Below are 7,153 nucleotides of genomic sequence, written 5' to 3'. Positions count from 1 at the left end.
TTTGGTGATCAGTTGATTATGTGTGTAAACAGTAAGCCTGACCTTATTCTGGACCTTTGCTTGCTCAATTCCTTTGGTAGCTACATAGTTACTAGAAAGAGAAGCACCAATAACTGGGTTTTCAAAGCCGGGGGGCTCCTTAGCGACTTCCCAGAGTCTCATCTGGCACACAAACCTTCCAAAAACTAAGGCCCCGCAGGGTTTTTTTTAGACACCTTCCCACATCTCCAACACCAGTGATCTCCTTAAAAATATAGTAATAATAATAAAATACATAAATATATACTATATATTTACACATAAATATATAAACAAATAAAATAATAATAATGACTAGCCTTATACAAAGTTTTGAACTGTTTGAGCACCTTTTCTTACTCTTCCCCATCGCTGCTACCCAGTGGTCCTGTGGCTATCTAAAGTCATGGGAGTACCTACTTGCCCTTTCAATCTTCTTAAAACTTACTCCCCCCTCCACTTTAGGGACACTGGCCTCTTGGCTATTCCTCCATCTCCTGACACCAAATGTTTTCACTGATTGTTGCCCATGCCTGGAATGTTCTCCCTCTTCATCTCCAGTTCCTGGCTTCCATGACTTCCTTCAGGTCTCAGAACCCTGCCTTCTATAAGAAGCCTTTCCTAGCCCTCCTTAATCTTAGTGCCTTCCCCCCAAAACTACCCCAGTTTGTTCTGTATCTATCTTGTTTGTACATAGGTAGTAAGTTGTCTCCCTCATTAGAACACGAGCTCCTTGAATGAAGAGATGCAATTTGCGTTTCTTTGTACCCCTAGTACTCCTAGCACAGTGCCTGGCACATAGTAGCCGCTTAATAACATTTCCTGGTTCTCCTATCACCACTCCTGTCTCCCTTGCTGGATCCTTCTCCACATCACTCCCTCTAACTGTAGGTGTCCTTCAGTATTCTATCCTGTGCCTTCCTCTCTTCTCCCATGCAAGAAAATTGAACTGCTTCCATTTGAATTGTCTTAGGAAGATTCTGTAGATCCTTTCATGAGCTGAACTGCCAAGCATTAAAACTCTAATGTAGAAAACGCAACTCCAATGGGCTGGCCATTGTTTGAATGCCAATCATGTATTTGCCTAAAAGGTTTTTTACCCACCCAGTGGTCAGAAGCAGCAATACAAGCACACTCTTACGGTCTCTCTGAAGAACTTGAGTATGGATTGTGAAACATGAGAGATGCTGGCACAGGACTGCCCAGCATAGATGGTGTGCACATCAAAGAAGGCTCTATGTGCAAAACAGAATTGAAAATGTGAGGTCAGCAGATTTAGAGCCATCTCCACTCCAAATATGGAGTGGACTCATATGGACTACTTGCTCCTGACTTGTGTTAGTGCTTGTACTGATCTGATCAGCCAGTCAGCTACATTGTATTTTGACCCCAACATTGTGATAACACTGGTTCTCTTTGACTATGAAGATTGAACAATACTACTTTACTTGGTGAGCTCCTCAGCTCACATGAATTTAATTACTATCTGTATGCTGATGATTCTCAGCTCTACCTTTTCTGTCCCAGCCTCTGTTGACTTCCAGTCTCATATCTCCAACTGCCTTTCAACTTCAGACTTCTAGAACTGTATGTCCAGTAAATACCTTAAGCTCAACATGTCCAAAACTGAACTCATCTTTCCCATTTAACCTTCCTCCCTTCCAAACTTCCTTATTCCTGTTGAGGGCAACACCATCTTCTTAATCTCCCAGGCTCACAATCAGTGTCATCCTCAACTCCTCTCCAGGTAATCCGTATATCCAGTTGATTTGGTTTCACCTTTTTAACATCTCTTTAACATGCTCCCTTCTCTCCTCTGACACTGCCACATCTCTAGGGCAGGCCCTCATCACCTGTTTTTGTTGTTTAGTCATTTTTAGTGGTGTTCAATTCTTCATGACCCCCCAATGGAGTTTTTCTGGCAAAGATACTGGGTTTGCCATTTGCTTTTGCAGCATATTTTATAGATGAGGAAACTGAGGCAACAGGGAGAAGTGACTTGCCCAGAGTCACACAACTAATGTCTGAGGCTGGATTTGAACTCCTGTCTTCCTGACTCCAGATCTGGCACTCCATCCACTGTCACACCCCTGGCTGCCCTCCTCATCACCTCACACCTGGAATATTTAAATAGCCTCCTATTGGGTCTTGGTCTGCCTACCTCAAGTCTTTCCAATCCAGTCCATCTTTCATTCAGCTGCCAGTGATTTTCCTAAAGTTCAGGTCTGGCCACGTCATTCCTCTAACTCAGTAAACTCCAGTGGTTCCCTATTACCCTCAGGATCAAATACAAAATCCTGTTCGTTATTCAAAGCCCTTCATAACCTAGCCCCTCCTACCTTTCCTGTCTTCTTACATGTACTCAGATTCAGTGATACTACATCTCCTGAGTTTGGGTTAAGCTACCTCAGTTCTCAAGCCCCTCAGCTATAAAATGGGGGACAGAGGAGAGCTAGACTTGGTAGTTAGACAAAGATTGCTTTTACATTTAGATCTTTGACCCTGCAAAATGTTTTGGGGCAGGGAAGTCCTTAAATCACCCCTACTCAAGAGAAGCTTCAGCAATTGTGGCAAAGGTAGAATACCTATGGTTGAAGATAATGTTTTTTTTCTTTTCATTTCTAGGGTCACCCTTTCCCTTCTGGAAAGTGGAGTGAGCCTCCCTTCCTCTTGGACCCTGTATCCATTTTAACCTTCCTCCCAACACCTGAGTTTGGATGGGTTTGCCAATCAAGGGCTGCCCTGGAGTGCTCGGACCCTGCCTGCCCCATCATAAAGGAAGGGTCACCATGCAATTTCCCTTTTCTAGCTGCCCTGCTGCCCCAATTCCAACCCCTTCTGCTACCCCTTTAAATGGCTATTTTTATAAGGTTAACTCACTTTTACAGTATAGCTTCCCCTTGTGTACTTGTTTAATCATTTTCCTCACAACCTTGTGAAATAGGTGGTATATTTATCTGAAACTAGGCCCTGCCTGAGGTCACATGAGGTCAGAGGTGTCACAGCCAGGACTGAAAGAAACCCAGGGCATGTTGACTGACTCTGGATCCAGCACTCATTTATACACTACTAGTACATCCCATTGACATTACTAGCTATTTTTAGGTGCTCAACAATATTTTTTGACTATCATTTACACAATATGAATATCTGCTTACCAGGCTGCACAATAATTTTGCATACTACCAAATGTCAGATGGCTTATGCAATAAATTTTTTTCATGGCTACTAACAACTTTTAAATGCTTTTAGTGAACAATAGGGAGTAGCCAAATGTACCTTGATTTTCCTCCACCACCATAAACATTAGATACTTTGAAAGTCTACCTTCTTTTGCCATATTCCCTAATGTACCAATTTCTCCTTTCTAAGAATCTATTGTTGCTTTGAGATCACTATTCTAGATTTTTTCTGGAAGAACAGTTTTTCTTGAAGCCTTTGGTAAACCTCAAAGATGATAATCTCAACACTGCTCTTTTTGTCTCTTTTCACGCTCAGAGCCCTTAGGAAGAAATACATTCTTTAAAGCAGTAAGTTGCAGTGGAAATAGACCAAACTGAGACCTAGAAGACTACGGCTCAAAACCTGGCCTCTGTTCAGCTATAAGCCCTTAGACAAGTTCAGGAGTAGGGAACCTGCAGCCTTAAGGCCACATATTGCCTTCTAGGTCTTTAAGTGCAACCTTTTGACTGAACCAAAATTTTACAGAACAAATTCTTTTATTTTTACTAGTACATTTTTGTTCATCTTTTACATTTTTATTTTAAAAAATGAACATATTTAGAATGCCAAAGAATAAAATAAATTTCAATGAAATAATGTTCCCAGATTGACCAGCACGTTAGTAAGAATAGTAATAAGCCACAAGGGCTAAATTGATGGCTGTTACGCTCATTGTTTAGTTCTAACTTCCCCCGCCTAGCTGGCATCACTATCACACAAGGCTGTTGGTCAGGGTTTATGAAGGGTCAAGTACTCCAGTGTGTTATCAGCTTTTGACAACAGTGGACTGTTTCTTTTTGAAGTGGAATTTGTGAATAGTTGCACAGTTCAACAGTATTTTTAAGAAAACATTTTTTTTAATGAGGATTAGGAATTGCAATATTATCTTGTTCTGCTAAAGATAAGATGATGTGCTTGCTTTGTGATACTGCAATATCAACATTAAAGAAATTCAGTGCTCAACAGCATTATAACACTCATAAGCACCACAAATATTTTAAATTAGAGGGAAAGGAATGAAAGGTTGTATTGCAAAAATTAAAAAATGAAAAGCAAAAGCAAAGACAATTCTTTCAAGCAGCAATAAGATCTGGAAATGCCACTGAAGCAACTTATAAAGTTGCTTATATACTTGGGAAAAAAGGGAAGCCATTCAGTGACATAGAAAGTGTGAAACAATGTACTGTCCAAATTGTAGAATGCTTATACTCTGATAACGTTTCAAAATACAAACTGCCTCTTTTAAGGAGAACAATGACTGATCGGCTGCATGAATTAGTTTTCAATTTAACAGAACAACTTCATGCAATACTTCAAACGGAATATATACATATGTTATACATATATATATATATATATATATATATATATATATATATATATATATATATATATATATAAAAAATTCAATTGTTTTAGATGAATCCACTGATACTACTGACTGTACAGGTTTTATACTTCATTTGGGTCAAAACAGATTTTCTTTGCTACAAAGTTACTTGCTTTGGCACTCTTGTGAACAGAACACAGGGAACAGGTATCCTTCAACATCTTTCAAGATAAATGTTGTGAAGTTGGACCGAATTTGGTAAATTTAGTGAGTGTACATACAGATGGTACACCTTCCATGATAGGAAAACATGAAGGGTTTATTGCACAGATAAAAAAGTATTAACATATCCTGATGTTCTCATTTCTTTTCATTGTACCTTGCATCAGCAAAATCTCCGTGCTAAAGTTACTATTTTAAATGACACTTTGCAAAAAGTTAAGTATCTGTGCAAATGCAACACGGCATCATCAGTTTTGTGACATGCTAAACTTGAACAACAAGTACTCGGTGTGGACTTGCTGCACCACTCTCAAGTGCGCTGGCTACTGCAGGGACAGCGTTGGCTAAAATCTTATCCCTATGAGAACAGACAGTTAAATTTTATGAAGAACAGAATCAGCAATGTGAATTACTAAAGAATGTCTATAGGAGTGCTGCATCTCTGTGCAATATCATGTCAAATAAGAACAACGTGAACATTTCTTTGCAAGGTAAAACTAAGTCTGTATATGGTTTGTGGCAAAAAACCCCAAGCATTTTGAAAAAGATATTTTTTCAAAACACTTCTTCAAAAGGAAGCTTTGAATGAACATTTTCCCGTTAGCAAAGGTCACTGATACGCAGGATCATACATGCGAATCATTTGAAGAACACGCAGCTGTCACAGACCTATTAACTGGAGAACACAATGAAAGGTTCACTGACTGAGAATCATGACATCACCCTCCAATCAGCATTTCAGCCTCACCTTGTTGAGAGTCTCAAGGCACCTAAAGAACTGCAGATGGAACTCACTGAGCTCTCAATAGATGACATTTTAAAGTCATTGTTTGATGCTAAGATTCAAATGAAATATGGAAAAACGCAGTAGAATATGTGTCCCAAACATGCTTTCTTGCTTTTTAACCACTTACTTATTGCTGCAAATCTACATTCTCCTACCTAACCCAAATCACAGGTCACAAATGACTGACATTCATCTAGAGGATCAATTGAAACTGCAACCTCCATGCTGCAACCAGATATTCAAATGATTTCCAACAAAAAGCAGACACAATTAAAGCCATTAAAAAGGTTAGTTAAACTTTTAGATTAACAAAGAGTTTTCATTTTTTTGAAATTACTAAGTATATAGTAGTTAGAATTTTATAAAATAATGTACATTTTAAAGTATATCTAATTGAAGTTTCTTGAATGTGGCCTTATTTGATTATAGCTAAATATTAATGCAGCCTTCTAACATGAAAAGGTTCCCCACTCTGGAAAAGTTAATTCAACTTTCTAGTTCTCAGTTGTCCTCATCCCAAGGGAGAGAGGAAAGTACTCTGTAATTTTAAGACTCTACAAAAAATGTAGGTTATTATTCTACAAAATCTAGGAACAAACTGGGTCTAATGTAAATTAGGCAATGAAAATAAAATCCATAAAACAAAGATGCTCATTATAGATTAGTAGCACCAGCAGAAAAGATCTTAACAGTAATACTTTTTAAAGGCAAATTATTCTAATTTAAATTATTTTTAAAGACAAATTAATTTAAAGACAATTAACCATGCTGATAAAGGACAAAAACTACAAATGAAAGGTAATCTGAATGCATGAGGAGAAGATTAAATTTGGAGTCAGAAAGATCTGTTTTAATACTACTTCTGACATTGGCTATATGATCATGGGCAAGTCACTTAAACTTCATAATGCTCAGTTTCCCTGACTACAAAATTGGGATAAGATAGCCACACAATGGACAAGGTTCACAGCAAGGCTCAAACAGGAGAATGTGTCTAAATCACTTCGCAAACAGCGAAGGGATTTAGGGCTTGGATCTATCATTTCGTTAGTAAAAGAACTCCTGAATGAGAAAATTCCCTCTAGCAAGCAATGTAGGTAAGGAACTTCTCTTGTCCTTGGAGCTGTAAATTCTAGAGCACTTGGAGAGAGAAAATTACTTGCCCATGGTCACAAGACCGGCATGTGTCTGGAGTGGGAGTGGAGCCCAGGTCTTTCTAGCTTCAAGGCTGGACTCTGCACCATCCCACATTACCTCCCAAGTCTTAAAAAGCACTATAAAATGCCAGTTATTGTTTTCTAAAACACCAAAATTATTCCAAGTATTTGGATTTAGAATGATTATTTAATATTTTTAAGTATTATTTATAAAGAAGTCATGCTGCGAACACCTGGTTCAATAAAAACTAAAAAACTATAAAGTTGCCATACTCTTCTCATTACTTGCCCCTTCTTTCTATGATGAACTTAGCCATAAGCCTAATCAGGGATGCCCTTTAAATTAGCTGTCTTGGAATCTGGACTCCCTTGTGTGAGGAGAAAATGGTTTAAGTTTAAAAGGCTTTGTCATCTAGG

This window comes from Notamacropus eugenii, chromosome 5, assembly GCF_028372415.1.
Source record: "Notamacropus eugenii isolate mMacEug1 chromosome 5, mMacEug1.pri_v2, whole genome shotgun sequence".
Classification (NCBI taxonomy): domain Eukaryota; kingdom Metazoa; phylum Chordata; class Mammalia; order Diprotodontia; family Macropodidae; genus Notamacropus; species Notamacropus eugenii.
The sequence above is the reverse complement of the archived record's forward strand: the minus strand, read 5'-3'. Positions refer to the sequence as shown.